General features: G+C 46.2%; 1 protein-coding gene across 3 annotated transcripts in view; it reads left to right on the top strand.

The window, feature by feature from the left end:
- The first annotated feature begins 10,166 nt into the window (after positions 1 to 10,166).
- Positions 10,167 to 18,859, top strand: part of HS3ST1 (heparan sulfate-glucosamine 3-sulfotransferase 1) — a 35,875-nt gene continuing 27,182 nt past the window's right edge. Inside the window, exon 1 of one of the 3 annotated variants that reach the window (XM_043448254.1) lies at positions 10,167 to 10,300. The gene's annotated coding sequence lies outside the window, so the exon portion shown is untranslated. Of the gene's footprint in view, positions 10,301 to 10,659; positions 10,862 to 12,361; positions 13,351 to 18,859 lie in introns of those variants that run through there. The other 2 variants (XM_043448256.1, XM_043448257.1) reach the window with 2 other exon arrangements.

Here is an 18,859-nt window from a genome sequence, read left to right as displayed (position 1 = left end):
AGTACAACAAACTGGTGATTTCAATTTTGTTTTTCATTCCAGTTATTATCCACCCAGTCTTAATCCAAGAATTGCCTTCAGGTAGTGATATTATTGTTTTCTTTTTTTCTCTATCTAATTTTCTGTGATTTTTTTTCCAAATTAGCTATAATGAACAAGTATTACTTTATAACAAAACAAATGCCAAAGTAAACTTTAAAATTTTGCTTAACCCTTAATACTGGGATGTGGAAGTTTGAAAACACTATGTGGTCCTTGCTTGTGCATCACTGGTGGCCTGTATGCCTTTCTCTCCTCTGACCTGTTCAGTAAACTTTGTAGAGAATTTTGCTATTTGAAACTTCTACTGAAACCAAGCATTATGTGACATGGATGTGGCCCAGATCCCACCTCATTGTGAAGGATTCTGTTCCCTGATCAGCTGATCTTTTTCCCTGAATCCATCAAACACTTTGAGGGTAGGGCTTTCCTGGTGGCTCAGTTGGTAAAGAATCTGTCTGTAATGCAGGACACATGGGTTTGATCCCTGGGTGGGGAAGATCCCCTGGAGAAAGGAATGGCAACCCACTCCAGTATTCTTGCCTGGAAAATCCTATGGACAGAAGAGTTTGGCTGGCTACAGTCTATGGGATCGCAAAAAGTCGGACACAACTGAGTGACTAACACACTTTCACACGCATAAGGGTTTCCCAGGTGGTGCAGTGGTAAAGAAACCACCTGCCAATACAGGAGACTCCAGTCTCAGGTTCCATCCCTGGGTCAGTAAGATTCTGTGGAGGAGGAAATGGCAGTTCACTCCAGTATTCTTGCCTGGGAAATCTCATGGACAGGGGAACCTGGTGGGCTATAGCCCATGGGGTCGCAAGAAGTTGGACATGACTGATCATGCATGAAGCAGCTGTCACATGCCTAGAACTTAGTGGTAGCCATCTCTTGACTGATTAAATGATTTACTAATGAAGTACCTCAAAATTTGATTCCATAGTTTTGGCTTTCTTTATCCTCTATTATAACATATAACTACAAAGGTAATGTGGAAATTACAAGAAAAAAATTTATAATACATCATGTAGGGGTGCCATTTTAAAGGTTCTAAGGAATAGCATTGCGTTTCACTGACTTTAGGGTTGTTTTTTACATTTTAATATTTATGAAACTGAGATTATACCACAGTTGATAGCATCTCACCATTGTGGTCGACCAAGAAGTTGTCATGAGGCTGATGTCGCTGCCTGTTCGTAGACGGACGTTCCTGTTGCCACATTCAGTGTGTGCTCTGTACCAGGCGCTGTCCGTGTAATCAGAAGAGAAGGGGGCCATTTTCAGAATTTTAGACAAGAAGTTAAGGCTAAATAACTCAGGTGACATCACAGAGCTCATTCTGCAGATCTAGGATCGGAACCCTGGCAACTGCCCTCTTGAGGTTTGTCATATGTCCTGAATGTTTATTTTGGAAGAATTCACTTCATGTTCTCTTTCCAAGAATGAGTAGGGTCTAAAAGGCATAAACTGTGAATCCAACAGACTTACATTAACCCCAGGAAATGACCTTGGCCATGGTAACAATTAGAGCACAGGATGGTAAATAATGAGTGCTAATTATGGGCAGTTCTGGAGTTCAGCTCAATGAAAGTATGAAGCATGACATGTAGGGCCACCCAAGATGTACAGGCCATGGTGGAGAGTTCTAACAAAACATGGTCTACTGGAGAAGGGAATGGCAAACCACTTCAGTATTCTTGCCTTGAGAACCCCATGAATAGTAAGTTAATTAGGACAAGGGAAAAAAGAGTTCATCAGGTGGGAGATTTTAAATCAACTTCTGTAAGTGGCACCCCTATTCCATGCTCATGCCATAAAGACGAAGATGGATATCAGCTAAATAAGTCCCTTATTACTAAGGGAAATGAGATTGCAGAAATTTCCCATGTGAGAGCTAAGAGGGATGCAGAGCTGAACCCCAGAACTGGGCAATAACCCAGGGAAGAAGAGACAGCCCCGGGCCAGAAGAGACCTCTCTCCCACAGAGGAGGACCCCAAAGAGGCAGCTGAGCAGTCGAGCAGGTCGGACACTTCCCACAGGCATCTTGCTCCCAAGAGGAAGAAAGCCAGAGCTAACGGATGATCTGAAGACATACTTCCCAGTCCGCTCACAAGTAAGTCCATTCACTGGGCTTCCCAGGTGGCTCAGTGGTAAAGAATCTGCCTGCCAATGCAGGAGATGTGGGTTCAGTTCCTGGGCTGGAAAGATCCCTTGGAAGAGGAAATGGCAACCTGCTCCAGTACTCTTGCCTGGAAAATCCCATGGACAGAGAAGCCTGGTGGGCTACAGTCCATGGGGTTGCAGAGAGTCAGACACGACTGAGTAACTGAACACACGTACACCCACACACAAGTCCATCCACTTCCCTACGCAGGCAGAGTGTCTCTACCAATCAGAACAGCTTCTAGGTAGAGTGAATCCAGAAAGGCAGGCTGACTCCAGATAAGGAACAAGAGCTGGGAAGGGCATTCAACCCTCCAAAGGATGTTTGGATGCCTTCCTGATTTTCAGCTCTAAAGACGACACGGAGTGCTATCTCCACTCCACCCCTGTATCTCCAGGGCCCACCCCTGTGCCTGGCGCAGACTAAGAACTAAAACGTGCATGGTGCTGGAATAAATGAAGGAATGACCACAGACACCAGAGCTGAGATCTGAAGCCCTGCATGAAATCAAGGGCGACAGTGTGAGATAAAGTTTGCCAGCAATACATCTGTATCATAAATGTATGCAGGGCGAGAAAAACAATTACGCTGAGAACTGAGCTTTTAAGCCTAGAGTTAGTTTACTAAATGCAATTATAATAGTATCATGAATATGGGATTTAAATACCTTATGGATAATTCCTAGAATGTAAGTATCTTTTCAAGGCCTGAAAAGAACCCCTGATCTCTTCTTCATTTGGAAGAGATAGACCATAAACCCCACTGGATTCTTCTTTCTTTGATGAAGTGAATACATGAAATTAAGTAAAGAAACAGAGATTATTTCATGAGACAGGGGGGAAAAACACAGAAGGACTTGATATTCACCTGATCCTAAATCCAGCATTGCTGGTTGTATGCCCTTTAGGAACTTCCTTAACTGCTCTATGTCTGGGTGCAAAATGAGGGTAAGAGATATTCAGATCTCCTAGCACAAAGCTTATCAATAAACGCCATGATTTTTACTTACCTTTTCACACCTCCACCTTATTTCCCATGCTGTCTAATATGTTTTCCCAACTTTGTACAAGTTAGCCATTTTTAACATGGAATTCAAGCATGGTTTCATCTAATCAAAGTTACTCAGTCGTATCCAACTCTTTGTGACTCCATACAGTCCATGGAATTCTCCAGGCCAGAATACTGGAGTGGGTAGCCTTTCCCTTACTCAGGGGATCTTCCCAACCCAGGGATCGAACTCAGGTCTCCCTCATTGCAGGTGAATCCTTCACCAGGTTTCACTGAGTCTCTATCCTAATCCGTCTTTGGTCCACTTGTTTTGACATCTTCTGTGTCCCGGATGTCAGACCTTGTTTCCACGCTGAGGTCTCTCATGGTCACAGGATAGACACAAAAAGGAATTGAGGTATCATATTTGCAAGCTAGCCATTTTAACATTTTATAATAAATATTGTTACCAATATATTGAGATATGTCAACTTGATCATTTTAAATATCAAATGCTTTTGTTTTCTCCTTTTAGAGCTAAGTTGTCTGAGCTTCAAAGTGTTCTATAAAATACACGTTACTACCATAAAGGAGAAAAAAAATGTATATATATATATATATATATAGCTAGCTCTTTCTGAGTGTCATTACAAACTCTTTTATAAGAAAAGTATTATAAAAGTCAGAAAGAGAACTCGTGAGCACCTTTCAAGACTTTTCTCATAGTTTTGATTCTATTTTAAATCTGGAATCAAAACAAGGCTCAGAAGTGAGAAGGCAGCCCTGCCGGTTTTCAGGGACACTAAGGCCACACTCTGGAGGACTTCAGCAGGGACTCCGAGAGGAGAGAGCTGCTAGAAATAGCAAGTGATGCTTGAAGCTGCGCGTTCAGGGTAGAATGTAAGGGCGTGAGAATCACATCCCAAATGTTCCATCGACCCTCCTAGTATACAGGGAACCTGAGCACATGAGAAGCATCAGGCTGAATTGTAATTTTTTCTGTTCTGCACATCTGTGAGCCCCTTTGGGTTAGGGCTTACACTTTATTCCTCTCTATACGTCTCCACCCAGGTACTTACCACCGAGCTGCTATCTAGGACGTACCCAGTGTTTCCACTGAACTGACAGGGCTAGAGAGAGAAGTAAAGATCCATTTTTTTTTTTTTCCTGAAGAGTTTGAACCTCTCAGGATCTTTGAATAAGGCCTAAAAGAGAGAATCAGCAAGACCTGCTTGTCAAAGCATCATCAGCTTTGGTCCCTGCAAACCTGAAATCAAAGAGAGTGCCGCAATTTCCCATGGCCCGGAAGGTTTTCTGGCACTCAGCAGGGTCTAACAATTTGAACAAGGGGACCACTTCAGGACTGCAATATTGCAATTTTTGCAGCACTGATGTGTGTAATTTGGGGCAAAGCTTGACACAGGACCAGAAATAAAAGCAGCATGTTTTCTATAGTTGTTTATCCAACATAACAAATGGACCTTAAAGTATGAGTCTGGAATTGTGGTTATCACACACACTCTGTGTGATCAGTCTCTCAGTCATGTCTGACTCTAGGCGACCCCATGGACTGCAGCCCTCCAGGCTCCTCTGTCCATGGAACTTTCCAGGCAAGAATACTGGAGTGGGTTGCCATTTCCAGGGATTCTTCCTGACCCGGGGATCGAACCCATGTCTCTGTCTCCTGCATTGGCAGGCAGATTCTTTACCACTGCGCCTCCTGATCAGAATCAACTAAGCGTTCATCCCCAGCAACATCACCACCAACACAGGGCCACCCACTCCATTAGAAGTCTTGAGAGCCCAAGGTACTTTCAGGGCCTTTCAAAATTATTTTAATCTCTTTTAAACTCCCAAGAAATACCGATTTGGGGGCCTCAGAAAGTATTTAAATAAATAAAAAATAATATCAATATATTCTTTACTGGAGAAGGAAATGACAAGCCCTTCTAGTGTTCTTGCCTGGAGGATTCCATGGACAAGGGAGCTCGGAGGACTACACAGTCCATGGGGTCGTGGGGAGTCAGATCATGACTGATCAACTGAACACGCACACACATGCTTCTTTATGGTGACGTAGACATGCCATATAATTTTAATATTTAATTAACTACATAAGCAATATGGGAGAAGGATAGGTACTACAAAGGCAAAAGTTAGAACTGAAACTTGTAACCACATGTGCGTGAGTGTGTCCAGTGTTACGAAGGGGATGAAAGTCCTGTTTTCAGAAAAACATCCAACAGTCTATTAATTGCAGAGGCATGAGTCATTTTCAAGGACACATAGATAAAGCTGGGCGTTGGACAGGCTGGTAGGGCAGGCAGGTGGCAGGTGTGCTGACTGGGAGGAATCACAGTCCTACATATTTTCTGGATGTGACCATCATTTTTCTATTCTCACAAGCCTTCTGCTCCAGCTAATTAGCAAGTCAAAAGAAATGGAAACAATTCTAGACCTCAGCACAATCAAATTAGAGGAGTTATTTGAGGATACCGTTTTCACACAGTGTAATCACACTCTCTTTGTTTTGGTCAAATGAGCGAAAACTATCTTTCAAACCAAACGCCCTCTCCTCTGCCAACCAGCTCCGTGCACAGTGGCATTTCATATCTGCTCTCATCCATTATACACGTGATCTTTTCTATGACGACAGGGATGCACAGTCTACAATTAAACGACACCCATCCAGCTTTCTCTACAACAAGGACCTTTTAAAAATACACTGACTTTTAAGGTGATTCAGCACCAAAAGCCATTAGTGCATCATCTAAATCAAGACTTGGAAAGTTTACTAAAATTGGATTTTTAACCTGATCCCAATTTCCTCTGCTTATAAAGAATCCCATTGGACTCCTTAATATTCATGCTATTAACCTGCAAGTTTCAAACAGCCATTAAGGGAGGAAAGGCTGAGGCTGTACAGGGGAGCCTTACAGATAAAATCAGGTTGAGCTCAAGAAGGTAGAGTGACTCTGCACCCTCGACGTCTTCCGAGGAAGCAAGCCCTCTCTTTCTCCCTCTCTCTAATTCTCCTTCTCCTGACCTCTCTCTTCCATCATACATTTGAGGAAAAGTAGAAAACCAGAGGTAACAAAAGCAAACATAAACTATTCCAGTACAGAAGGCACTGGGCTAGGAATCTTTTTCATGGCAAATAGATGGGAAAAAATGGAAACTGGCAGATCTAATTTTCTTGGGCCCCAAAATCACTGTCGATGGTGACTGCAGCCATGAAATTAAAAGATGCTTGCCCCTTGGAAGAAAAGCTATGACAATCATCGATAACTTATTTAAAAAGAAATAGAGATATCACTTTGCCGACAAAGATCCATATAGTCAAAGCTATGATTTTTCAAGTAGACATGTATGGATGTGAGAGTTGGACCCCAAAGAAGGCTAAGCACCAAAGAACTGATGCTTTGGAACTATGGTGCTGGAGAAGACTCTTGAGAGTGCCTTAGACTGCAAGGAGATCAAGCTAGTCAATCCAAAAGGAAGTGTTAATCGCTCAGTCATGTCCAATTCTTTGTGACCCCATGGACTGTAGCCCACCAGGTTCCTCTGTCCGTGGAATTCTGCAGGCAAGGATACTGAAGCAGGTAGACATTCCCTTCTCCAGGGGATCATCCTAACCCAGGGATCAAACCTGGATCTCCCACATTGCAGGCAGATTCCTTACCATCTGAGCCATCAAGGAAGTCAGGAAATCAACCCTGAATATTCATTGGATGGGCTGATGCCAAAGCTGAAACTCCAATCCTTTGGCCACTTGATGCGAAGAGCCAGCTGATTGGAAAAGACTCCGATGCTGGGAAAGGCTGAGGGCAAGAGGAGAAGGGGGCGAAAGAGGATAAGATGGTTGGATGACATCACCAACTCAATGGACATGAGTTTGAGCAAACTCTGGGAGATAGTGAAGGACAGGGAAGCCTAGCATGCTGCAGTCCATGGGGTTGCAAAGAGTCAGACAGGACTTAGTGAGTGAACAACAATTACAGCAACAAAGATGCTAAATAAGAACAAAATAACCAGTGAATACTTTCTTATTTACCTAAGCATAAGAATATTGATCACTGATCAATGAATGCTGGCCAAAATAAAAAAAGAGAGAGAAGCTAAAACACCCATCCTTGCCAGTGGCCATATCTGTCTGGAGTCATTTGGGGCAAGTGAAGCTTGTAACAGAGTCTCAGGGCTGCAGGCCTGAGGTTCTAGTTCCCTTTTAGGGCTTGCAGCAGGTAACTAAGTAGATCAGTTAACCCGACTTTGGCTCCCAGGGTGCAAATGGAATCACTGCCAGTCTCACTTTGCATCTCACAAATGAGTTGTGAAATCCAGACTGTGGGCCCAAAAGCACTTTGAACTCTTAAGGAAAAGCAATCATACCAACTTAGGACATCAAAGTGGCTCCCTATTTTGAAGAACTTGTGATCTGTGCTGGGCTTAGCTGCTGGTAGGAGCTTAAGGACTCCAGTACTTGGCAAGGGTATATCTGAAACTACCATTTGACCTGCACAACCTCATCATACATGATTTTACAGGGCTTCACCAAATGAGGCAGGAAAAGCACATTTTTTTAAAGCTAATGCAAATTTGAATGTTAAGGCTTTTCAAAAAGGGGCTTTAAACTGACTTTGTTTTTTTCTGGGTTTACTGAGAAGTACTTGACATACATCACTTTAAGGCATACAGCCTGCTGGTTTGATATACATCTATTGTGATATGATTATGACAATGAGTTCAGCTAACAGACACCTTCTCACATAAACCTAATAAAATGGAAGAAAAGAAGAAAAGAAAAAAGTCTCTTTGTGATGAGAACTCTTGGGATTTACTCTATTAGCAACTTTCCTATATACCATACAACAGTGTCAGCTGTAGTCATTGTGTTGTACATTATACCTCTGATATTTCTGTGTCTTTTAACTGGAAGTTGTACTTTTGGACTACCTTCCTCCACACCCAGCCCCCAACCACAAGTTTGATTAAAGTGACTTTTTAAAATACATATGTGTGTGTGTGTGCGTGCACGTGTGTGTGTGCGCGCGCACATGTGTGTGTGCTGCATGTGTATGTGTGTGTGCATGTGTGTGTGTGTGTGTGTGTGTGCATGTGTGTGTGTGTGTTCAGTGGCTCAGTCGTGTTTGACTCTCTGCAGTCCCATGGACTGCAGCCCACCAGGCTCTTCTGTCCATAGAATTTTCCAGGCAAGACTATTGGAGTGGGTTGCCATTTCCTTGGGCTTCCCAGGTGGCACTGGTGGTAAAGAACCATCGACCAATGCAGGGGATGTAAGAGAGGACCGCTGGATCCCTGGTCCAGGAAGATTCCCTCCAGGAGGAAATGGCAACCCACTCCAGCATTTTTGCCTGGAGAATCCCCATGGACAGAGGAGCCTGGTGGGTTACAGTCCATGGGGTCACAAAGAGTGGAACATGACAGAAGCAACTTAACACAAAGGTACTCCAAATGTATTCTAAAAGTTCAAAAATATGTCAGTATTAGTCTGGCTCAAAGAAGCGATCAGGATCATTAAAACTCCTATAATCTTATTTTCCAGAATAAGACTTGGCCTTGGCCTCCCAGATGCTCCTGGTTTTATTAGACAGCCAGAAAAGGCTGATCATCGTTTTGCTTTCTAAAAGGGCAGTGGGTAACACTACGTGAGAAAGAGGTCAATTTCCTACAGGATTTACTACTTAGGTGAGTGTGTATTTTTAATCTGAGCAAAGTTAATGAGATTTTTTACACTTGAAGGCCAAATTTGATTTCTTCCAAACATTTATTTTCCAATACTTAAGATATGGAAGAGCGACTGAAATTTCATCTAAAATAAATTACTTTGGCACTCATCTGGCACGTTTTCTTTTTCTTTTATTTAATTTCTTAACGTATTGGCTGATCTGCCTTTTAGGACCACTAGTTTGGGCTCGGATAGACAGGCAGCCTAGCTTCTCCAAGGGGATTCCAATCCCGGGTCCCTGGAAACCTTATATCTGAAATTAAGACTGAAGGCCGGTCTAGTTTTGACACAAAACTTCCCAGGTATAGGAACGCGGGGGAAGCGGGCAGCGGGACCGGCTTCATTTCAGAGCTGACGTTTGCAATCCCGATGCACTAGCGAAGGCAGAGCTAAAAGCTCCGCGCTCTCCGGCTGAATCCGCATCCGCTCCGGGGACGCGAAACCGAAGAGGGAGGGAGCATTCAATGGCGACACCGAGCGCTGGGGAGCCGGCTCCTCGCGCGGATCCTCGCTCCGGCTGCCCGGCCGCCGGCGTCCGGGTCCGGCTGCGGTGAGCGTGGATGGCTCCCCTCGCTTCCTGGGCGGCGCAGGGAGCAACCGATGCCTAAGGTGGGCACCTGCCCGGACGGAGATCGGCCCCGCTGACGCACGTGGGAGGACCCGGCGAGGCCGGGGAGTGGAGGAAGACGTGGGCTCGGGATTAGGACCTCGCCTTCCCTAACAAGAGTGACGGTGGAGCCAGGATGTCCCAGGTTCGCAGGGACGGCAGTCACCCAACCCACAACCGGCCCCACCCTCCCGGGAGGGAGCGCTGGTCCCCTCCCCAAGTCCCATCCCCACCCCCAGCTTCCCAGGGCTGAAACCCCGGGAACTGCCGCGCCAGGGAAGGGGCGGGACTGACTCGTGCGGTACCTGTCGGCGGGATTTCCCGAACCCTGCCCCGGCCGCCTCGGGAGCGGTGTGGCGAGCCGGACTCCGAGCCGACCCAACCCCGGGGCAGCACCGGAGCGGACCGGGCAGCAGTGGGCGCTCGCGATCCTCCTCGACCTGACACGCTATCCCTGCGGGCCCGGCCTCCTCTGTCCCCTCCTCCCGCTCCCGCTCCTCCCCCTGCTCCTCCCCTCGGCGGCGGTGATAACCTCGCCTCCCCGCCTGCAAAGTCCCCGGCGCGAGGGCAGCTGCGAACCGCCGTTACCGCCGGGTCTCCGCGGGCGCCTGCGCCCGTGTCTCGCCCGCTGGCCCGGGTCGTCCTGAAAAAGCTCGCTCCGCCGGCCGCCGGGGCTCCACGGCGCTGCCCATGGCCAAGCCCGGGAGCCGACTTTGGGCGCCGGACCGGCTGGACTACCGCGACGCGGCTCAGGTGAGTGCGGCGCGCGCTCGTGGCGGCGGGGGTCGCTAGTGTGGGGAGCGGCAGGACCCGGGCCCGTCGGGGTGCCCCGACCTGGCATCCTGGAGTTCAGGGCCAGAGCAGAGCCCAAGGTGACTGGAGGCTGGTGCAAGTGGAGTGCACGTAGGTGGGGGAAAGGAGAGCCCGGAGCTTTCCCCATCCTGCTAGCCTCCTGACTTGGTCCCTCAGCTAGGCAAGTCTTCAGGGACTGGTTTTTTTCAAGCAGGTTTCTGACTCAGTGGATTTTCTTTTCTTTTTCCCTTACCCCCTAGAAGAGTCAGGAGGTTTGCTTCTGCCCGACGCGTCTCTCTAGGACCGACCCTGAGGGGCAGTAGGAGCGCAAAGCGCCGCGGAGCCTGGGTACCACTCTGGCTGGGAACTGGGGCGGGGATAACAGCAGAAAGTCCGTCCTGAGGGAGCATCCAGGGTGGGGAAACCTCAGTGCGGTTAGCTTTGGGAACGAAGCAGAGATGGGACATCTTCCGAGGGGCGGGGAAAGCTCTGGAGGAGAGAGATGGAAGTGGCGGACAGACGGTAAGTAGCCTCCCTCACCCCCCATGCCAAAGATAGACGGTTCTGGTTTTTCGTGTTACTTTTGACTTTCTTTTTTTCCCCTGCGTCTGTTTCTATTTCGAGCACCTTGGGTGGTGACAGCAGATGAAGGTGAGGGGAGGAGGGGCGCCAACCCGCGGTGGAAGCGCGTAGACCCGGACTCAGAACCCGGGCACACTCGCGGAGCCTGAAGTCTGCAGGTGCTCCCTCCCGGCCAGGCGGCCGATCGCGCGCGACTCGCGCTTCTGACCCCAGTCTGTCCCCGACGCCGACAAGAAAAGGAAAAAAAAAAAAATGAGATGGAGAGGCGAGAGGGAGCGAGAGCTGGGATGCAGGGCGCGGGGCGGGGGGCTGGGGGGGGGGGGTGCGGTGCGGAGAGTGTGAGGTGTGCTCTGCTCCGCGGCAGTTTGCGAGCTCCGCGACTCTTCCATCTCCTCCCCTCGGCGAGGCGAGCGTCCACGCTTCTTCGCGCACCCAGGCCCCTCTCTCGGGAGGGGATCGCACCCCTCTTCCTCCGCCCTCCACTTTGGAGGACCAGTCGGATCCTTGCTTAGCCTTGCGTGAGTCTCGCTCCTCCCTCCCCCCCGGCGCGGTCCGCTGGCTATTTTTATCCACTACTTGTACAGAGATGCTTTCGGGGGGGATTCTGGGGAGGCGACTCCAAATCTGGTGTCTAATCGCTGCGCTCCCAGAAGCGGTACCCTTCTAGCAGAGAGCAGCCGCGAGGAGCTGCCGAGGTATGAAGACGGAGCTCTGGTGAAACCCCGGTTTCACCTGCCCGGCTTCTCCGCCTGCCGCTAGGTGCGGGCGCGGATCCCCGAGGGTCCCATAGCGCCCGGGCGCCGGTGCTTGCTGGCTTTTGTGGCCGCAACCCGTTTACACTCAGGATCCTTCGGGTCCTACTTGGGCGTTATTGCTCTGCAGCCACATCTTACCTTATTTTGTTGAAATGCAATTGCCCACTACTTTCAAGGGTTAATTTCAGGAATTTTATGTTAAAAAAAAAAAAAAAAGAAAGCACAGGGCGATAACCCAACTTCTGCCTCCTTGCATTTCTAAACCCCATCCTTTGGCGTTCGGAATTATTCTTCCTTTCTGCTTCCTCGGTACTGATTGGGTGCGACTCGAATAAGCCTGACCAAGTGAAATTCCAGGAGATGAACGCTTCAGCTGCAGATCCCCGCGTTACTCTTTGTATTTCTAGCGCTTAGATTTTTTCCCCCTTTCCTCCCATAGGCTTGCAGAAATAACATATTGAAATGGCCCATTGTGTTACATAAGGTTTTCTCCAGCGCTCGGCAGAGCAAAATCAACTTCTTATGGAGCGTTTCAGGGCTTCAGCGGGTCCCTCTAACTCAGCCGAGAGTTTGCCTGGGATCAACAACTTCGTGAGTCCAAACAGTTCATTACTATGACAGCATCCACTGAGGATCCTTTACTGAGGCGTCCTGAGCCTTGCTTTCGGGGCTTCTGATCCAGGCTAAAGCTGCCCGCTGTACTGTGCCTTGTAGCTTTAAGATGGGAGATTCTTTGCTTGGGAAAGTGGTGAGAAGGTAATACCTTGAACTTTACGGGGGAGAACAGGAAAAGCCCATGGTTCTTAGCTGTGTTGTTGGTGTACCTTTTGTGAAATTTCAAGTCTTCCACGTTGTTGTTCAGAAACCCTTTACTTGTATTCTCCCATGTAATTGGGGATGTGCTTTTGTTCTGAAAAGAAGACCGTTCTCTGACTGGAAATGTCCAGAGAGCTCCTTGAAGGGAAATGCAATGTGGAAGCTTTCTTTATCTTGAATTAAAATTTGATGATGGCTAGAAAGAGGCTGGGGAGAGGCTGATGTAACGTGCTTGATCGGTACACAGTGGCTTTTCCAGAACAGAGCCATCTACCCAGGGTGGTCCAAACCCACAGTGAGTCCTGAGTCACATTCTGGCTATAGAAGTCAGTTTGGAGAAAGGGATAGTAAAAGGTACTGACATCCTGGTGGAACTGAGTGTATTCAGGATCAGGGCTGAGAATTCAGGCTCCAGGGCCTGCTTCTATGCCAGGGTTCTTGTGTAAGATACAGTCTTGGAGGAGTAAAGGCAAGTAGCAACTTTGGTGAGTAGCAGCAGTCTTCTAGCTGCTCTGTGGGAAATGAAGTGACTTTCTGGCTGTTGCTGAAAGCTGTAACTTTCCAGCTGGTATTGGAAAAGATCTGTGTTTTTCCCCATCACTTTGATGTAAGTATCTTCCTTCAACCCCACTAATGGCCCAGTGCTTCCCAGTCAGACCAACCTTTCCCAGTGGGGAATGGCAAGACTGCTAGTGGGATTTGGAACCAGCTTCTTGCCTCAGGACCCTAAGCACATTCTTTTTCCTCTCTGAGCCTCAGATTCATCCCCTAAAAAATCGAGCTCGGAAGATTATTATGAGAAAGTGGGAAGATACATGTGGAGAGCATTTGGGCAGTTATAAAGCACTGGTGACAAAGGTACTGGGTTACTTAATTTCCTTTTGCTGCAAATTTCATTTGGTCTATTTTAATGCTAATTTTCAATTTAGTTTGTGAATGTCTGTGTGAATTACATATTCTAAACATTCAATGAGGGAGAGGATTTCATATAATGGGGCCAATATCTTCTGATTATTCCACCTGAAATTCACCAGCATCAGGGCTCACTGCTTCTGAGAACCTTTAGTTTCTTATTTGTAGAATCAGAGTTAAAGTTTTTTGGTGCTTTTTTTTTTTTTTTTTTTTTTAGCTTAATGCATTTTGTATATCAGAAGGAAATGTATGTTTCAGGAAGGGCCTTGGTATTGATTAACCAAAAGAGGAAGAATGTTGCAGATGAGTGTTAGCAGTTGGGGAAAAGGGATACTTGATCAGTTTTAGAAGATGACCTGGGTCTCCATTATCTACATCTGTCATCTAGCATAAAGCACTGTCTCTCTGTTGCATTTTTGGTGTTCAAAATTTGTCCCCAGGTGCTAGCTAAGTGGCTTAATAGATGCTCCAATAGTATTTTCAAAATAAGTGAATGAATGCTTGAACTGAATCTTCACAGCAAGCTCATGCAGTACACAGGCAGATGGCAATATTTCTATTTTAAAGATTTGGAATCTGCCAATGAGAAAAGTTAATTAATTTTCTAAAGGTACAAAGGATTCCAGATTGGAGTTGAGGTCTGCCTGTTCTTGTTCCATTCCACTGTACAGCCTGTGTTGCCCTCTCCCATCACCACTTAAAATCCTCCTAATCCATAGTGGACTTTTGCATTCTGTAAGGTTTCCAGCAATCAAACACCCTTCTTCTTCAGGGAGGTACCAGCCTTCCCTCAGGTTGGCTTAGCAGTAAAGAATCCATCTGCCAATGCAGGTGATGTGGGTTCATTTCCTAGGTGGGGAAGATCTCCTGGAGAAGGAAATAACCCACTCCAGGATTCTTTGGAAAATCCCATGGATGGAGGAGCCTGGCATGCTCCTGGGGTCCCAGAGAGTTGGACAGGACTTAGCTACTAAACAACGGCAACAACAACCTCCCCTCGTGGAGGGACTTTTCCATGGGGCGGGGGGCTCTTTCTCTGTATCCATATCTCTGAGCTCTGAACTGGGGCTCAGCCTGGTGAGCCCACCTGAGGCTTGGAATCTCAAAGGACTGACTGAAGGACAAAAGAACAATTGAGCATTTATTTACCAGTGTGAGTCATGAATCAAGAGGCGTCAGCTGCAGCCACAGTGTCTTAGAATGTCCCAGGGATGCTATTCCAGTGGCATAATCCTGATGCTCCCAGGTTCTCTTCGTTCCTTCTCATTTCCAAGACTGGCTTTCCAGCTTCTCATGAATTCCTCGAGGTAACTCATACTCTTCAAGTAAATTCCTTCTCTCTCGGATTCAGTTGTAACCAGTTGATGTCAGCCTCTTACAATCCATCTTCAGGCCTGCCTCTGGCATGAAGCTTTCTCAGCTTCCTCTACCCTTAGGGAATTAAGTTTCATAGCTTTTTCAGGCCCTTAGAGTAATATTTACTGGGCCATAGTATGTCAACAGTTATGTGATACCACCAGAGTTCTAGAAAAATGAATACATTATTCTTCTGAGAAATAGCCTGAACATAACAAAAATAGGTCCCAGTGGGCATATTTTCTTTTCTTTTTTTTTTCCTCCATGTTGTGTGTTTTTTTGGTAACTTTCCAGCAGGGGTCGCTCATTCAAATGCCTTTAGCAACCAGGCAAGTAAATAGCCTGAGTGAAACAGGCCTGGGGACAGGCTGGGTAAGGGGGATGTCTTGGTTCTGACCCAGCGCACAAGCTGGGACCTCAGGCTCTGTCTTGCCGAGTATGATTTTATTTTCCAAGATAGGCTGTAAGTTTACAATTTTATGTAGAATCGACTGACTTTTTAAGTTGCTCACTGTGTCCAACCCTTTGTGACCCCGTGGAGTGTAGCCCGCCAGGCTCCTTTATCCATGGGGTTTTTCAGGCAAAGAATACTAGAGTGGGTTACCATTTCTTTCTCCAGGGGATCATCCCGACCCAGGGATGGAACCCACATCTCCTGCATTGGCAGGTGGATTCTTTATCGCTGAGCCATCAGGAAAGCCCCTGACTTTTCATTGTGTCTGTGTGTGATCAGTCGTATCAGATTCTTTGTGACCTCGTGGACTGACATCTGCCAGGATCCTCTGTCCATGGAATTTTCCATGGACTGGAATGCTGGTGTGGATTGAAATTTCCTACTCCAGGGGATCTTCCTGACCCAGGGATCAAACTCCAGTCTCCTATCAGCAGCTAACTCCGTATTTTTAAAATGATATGATGTGGACCGAGGAAAGCACGTCTGTAGGCAGACCTCCTTCCTCATCTGTACCTGCATCCCACAGGCCTCCAGTTTATGGCCTCTGGGTTCCAGGCAGAGAAAAGAAATTGGTGGGACTACAGAGGCTCAGTAGAATCAGTTATTCATAAGCTTGAGGCAAGAGTGCATCAGGAGTGTCGTGTAAACCGTGTTCCTGTGAGTTAAATTTTGCATTTACAGAATTTCTGTTTGCGGTGTTACTTTTTCCTTGTCCTGTAAGCTGCTACGCCAATCACATTTATGCCCCTAACACATGTTTATTGAGTTCCAGTCGTGTCCCAAGTGGTGTTCTTCTCACTGGTGATGCAGTAGGGGGTAAAACAGATGGAAATCTCTGCTCTTCTGCTTGTCCTCAGTGGCGGAGACAGGGAAAAGCAAGATGGGGACGGACAGTCCATCTTAGGTCAGACTCTTAGGTGCTAAGAATAAAGATAAATAAGGGGAAATGTCAGGATACTGGGGTAACGCCTTTGGCAAGGGGCCAGGAAGCTCCAGGTTCAGTCTCTGATCTAACACAACTGAAGTCAGGTCCGCCATAACAGACAAAAAGGATTTGAGGATTTGGGAGTTTGGACCTAGTATTATATTCCGGGAGTTGCTATTGTGGGTAAACCCCTAAAAGCAGACTCTTCTCTTAGTTTTAATGAGGTCACCTCTTGAGCCCATTCATTGAGTGTCCAGCAGGTGGTAGGCGCTACCTTAGGTGCTAGAATCCATTAACAGACAAAATTTCCAGTCCTCCAGGAAATTGCAGGCCAGTGTGGAAGACATGAACAAACAGTCACAAAAGAGGACATTGCTAAAATGAGTGATGAGGGTGAGAAGGGAGTTGTAACCATTGAGTTTTGACACTCAGAATGCTGACATTCAGCATCTTTTTGACTTTTTTTTTTTAAGATTTTTTTACTTTTTAACATGGACTGTTTTTAAAGTCTTTATTGAATTTCTTCCAATATTGCTTATATGTTTTGGCCTGTTGCCTGTAAGGCATGTGGGATCTTAACTCCCTGACCAGGGATTGAACCCAGGTCCCCAGCATTGGAAGGCAAAGTCTTAACCACTAGTCTGCCAGCCCCCCATAGCGTCTTTTTAATGGACCATCTGAGATGTACCAGGAACAGTTTAGATCTGTGCTTTTCAATCTATTTGAACCCCGGACCCCATCGTCAATAAAAATTTTTTGAAGCTTTTTTTTTTTAAAAACCTGGCGGTGACATTTTGTATTCTTAACCAAATTTCATTTTGTATCAAGAAAATGGAGTCTTTAAAAAATCTGTTCTAAGTGTGAAATGTACTTAGGCCCTTTGAGACTCCAGTACATCTCCCTCTCCAGTCGACTTCTGCCATTGATGGCGACTGTTGTTGCCAGGGTAGTTGCACAGAAGTGGAAAAAAAAAATATGTTTTTGTTCTTGAGGAACTTACAGTTTAGTATGGCAGTCAGATAAATGCCCAATTTTTTTGCATATGAATCAAGAAATGCATCCTGTTTGGGCCTTTGCTTGTGGCATCAGGTAGGCCTGCCTTTGAGGACAGCTTCTTTCCAATAACTCTGTGTATTGCTTTCATGGCAATCCTCCTTCCCACAGCATAATTTTGCAGCCATAATGTTTATCTGGAGTTGTCCTGTTACTTCATTGGTTCCCGTGCTCCCCACCGTTCACGCCTCCATCAGAATATACACCCGGTCTGAGCAGGCATCTGGAGCCTCAGGTTTGTTTCTGCCACCAGTTTGCAGAACAGTGTGTCTGGTTCCAAGTAGTTGCTCAGAAAAGAAACAAGAGGCAATATTTCTGCCGGGGGGGAACTGGGAAAGGCTTCATGGGGGAAAGAAATATTTAAGGAAAGAGAGGCTTGCGGAGAAAAGCCAATGAATGGTGATGATACAAGATAATCAAAATATGGCCCCAAGCCATCCCATTTGTCCATTTTAGAGATTCTCAATGTGGTCAGCCCAGGTGAATAGCTGGCATGTTAAACACAAACCCTTCCCTGAATAGATTCTGGCAGCACAAAAGCACTCTGGCATGAAAATGATTTAAAAAGAATGAAAAAATGGGGGAAAAAAATAGGAGAAAAGAATGAAAATGATAACTCTTAACTTCCATCTAGAACTTTCATACCCACTGTCTCCTTTTTCTCTTGTACCTGGTCCTTCAAGGGAGACAGGGATCTCTTAGCATTTTTATTTTATATTTAAGGAAACCAAGATTCAGAAAAGTGATTTTTCTTAGATCCTCAAAATGATGGCAGCAGACCCCGGATCCAGGGCCACAATTCTCCACTTGCAGCGAGCAGATGGCTCAAGGTGGAAACTGGTTAAATCCATGGTGGGCTGAGTAGCCCACATTTTCTGTAAGCAAAGGAAGGTATGTAGGTTTCAAACATTCACATCTCCTTTGATGTGTTGAGAACTTCCACTTCAGCACTTTCTGAGATGCATTGTGTGTCTTGTTGAATTTCCCCTAGAATTCCTACAGATTAGGTACACGCTGCAGTAGGGTTGTTTTTGTGTAAATATCTTCACTCTTTAAGGAGAGTAAATCAGAGTCCTGTATCAGCAGTTCACATACAGTGGGAGAAAGGTGATTGCAGATGCAGCTGAAATGAAAAGGCTTGCTCTTCTAGCTGTGCGCAGAGAAATACACACTTGAGTGGCATGGAGTGAAAGCAGGCCGGCATGGTGCCACCTCCGAAAAACTCAATTGAGCTTGATATAAATTCCATCTTCAGCCAGATATTTCCCAGTGTCCCTGAGAGGAAGGCCGGAGAAGGTGTCAATTACAAGTTTCTGGAATTAGATGTAGGAGTTGTTCTCGAAGAGTGTGGCTTTTGAAATCGTGTCTGTTTGAATTTCTGATCTGCTCCTTACTGATGGTATCACCCTGAGAAATAGACAGCTTTTCTGGGTCTCAGATTTTTCAGTATTCTAATGAGGATTAAAGGAGATTGCCCTTGTCAAATGCCTAGCCTAATGCTCAAGAAAATGCATATTCTTCTTATGCAGGGTTGCCTGATTTCACAAGTAAAAATATAGGATGATCAGTGAAATTTGAACTTTGAATAAAGAACATATACTCTTTTAGTAGGTATATCCCAGATACTTCATATTAAGACATGATTGATTGTTTTTCTGGAATTTAAA

Source organism: Cervus canadensis, chromosome 26 (assembly GCF_019320065.1).
Source record: "Cervus canadensis isolate Bull #8, Minnesota chromosome 26, ASM1932006v1, whole genome shotgun sequence".
Taxonomy (NCBI): Eukaryota; Metazoa; Chordata; class Mammalia; order Artiodactyla; family Cervidae; genus Cervus; species Cervus canadensis.
Note: the sequence above shows the minus strand (reverse complement) of the source record. Positions and strands in the feature narration are given on the sequence as shown.